Genomic DNA, 1,525 nt, shown 5'->3' with positions numbered 1-1,525 from the left:
GGAAATCCAAGACACCACCATTCACCCCCGCCGCTGGGAGGGGTCTTCCAGGGGACTCCCAACCGACCCAGGACCACACCACACACACGCAGCAAGCCTGGGACACACCACTCACAAGCAGCGGGGGGAGGGGGGCACCCGGAAATCCGGGACCACACCACTAACCCCCACCGCCAGGGGGGGGTCTCCCGGGGGACTCCCAACTGACCCAGGACTACGCCACACACACGCAGCCAGCCTGGGACACACCACTCACAAGCAGCGTGGGGGGGGAGCACCCGGAAATCCAAGACACCACCATTCACCCCCGCCGCTGGGAGGGGTCTTCCGGGGGACTCCCAACCGACCCAGGACCACACCCCACACACCCAGCAAGCCTGGGACACACCACTCACAAGCACCGTGGGGGGAGAGCATCCGGAAATCCGGGACGCCACCACTCCCCCTTGCCGCCAGGGGCTGGGCTCCCGGGGGACTCCCAACCAACCCAGGACCCCACCACACACACACAGCCAACCTGGGACACACCATTCACAAGCAGCGTAAGGGGGGGAACCCGAAAATCCAAGACCCCACCACTCACCTCCGCCGCCGGGGGGGGCTCCTGGGGGACTGCCAACAGACCCAGGATCCCACCACACACACGCAGCCAGCCTGGGACAAACCACTCACAAGCCGCGTGGGGTGGGAGCACCCAGAAATCTGGGACCCCAACACTCCACCCCGCTGCCAAGGGGAGGGCTCCCGGGGGACTCCCACCGACCCAGGACCCCACCACACACACGCTGCCAACCTGGGACACACCACTCACAAGCAGCGTGGGGAGGGGCACCGGGAAATCCGGGACCCCACCACTCCCCCCCGCCGCCGGGGGGGGCTCCAGGGGGACTATGTGTTTTTACGGTATCATTAAAAAAAAAAATCAGGCTGTTTAAAGAAAGACCAACAAAGAGCAAGTAAATTTTTAATAACAGTTTCTTTCAACAGGTAAGGTAGACCCAGAGGGGAAGTTATCCAAGTGTGATCTGGGACAGAGAGGATCAGCTGTTTAAGATAATTCTCAAATACTCTTGGGCCAACTCTGTTTGCGCACTTAGGTAGTTTTACCAAACAACTTACAATCTCCGCTTTCTTTTATTCTTTCCCTACTGGGAAATGTCTTTCATATCCCTGTCCATCAACAATCTCTGCAACATTGAGTCATCCTACTTACAGAGATAAGGCATTAGGTAGTGCCTTGCTTTTTTGCTAAAGCTTTCTCTCACCAAATCTAACTTCATTTATCTCATAGTGTGGACACTCACTACAGGGAACAGCAGCCCTTTGCCCAAGGACAGAAAGCCTGTAACCTTTGGCTTTCAGGTGCAGTTGGTAGCACAGCCTGGACACCCCGTGGGCAGCCAGAGCTTTCTCTGCTGGCACGTTTTCCGTGGGAGGAATCCTCATTTGTATCGGTTTTGGGGGCGGGGGAGCCAGCAATGAGAGAGCACAGCTAACCAAAGGGGACAGCAGCCCTTTGCCCCAG

This window comes from Manacus vitellinus, unplaced genomic scaffold, assembly GCF_001715985.3.
Source record: "Manacus vitellinus isolate BGI_N305 unplaced genomic scaffold, ASM171598v3 scaffold_80_pilon, whole genome shotgun sequence".
Lineage (NCBI taxonomy): Eukaryota > Metazoa > Chordata > Aves > Passeriformes > Pipridae > Manacus > Manacus vitellinus.
The sequence above is the reverse complement of the archived record's forward strand: the minus strand, read 5'-3'. Positions refer to the sequence as shown.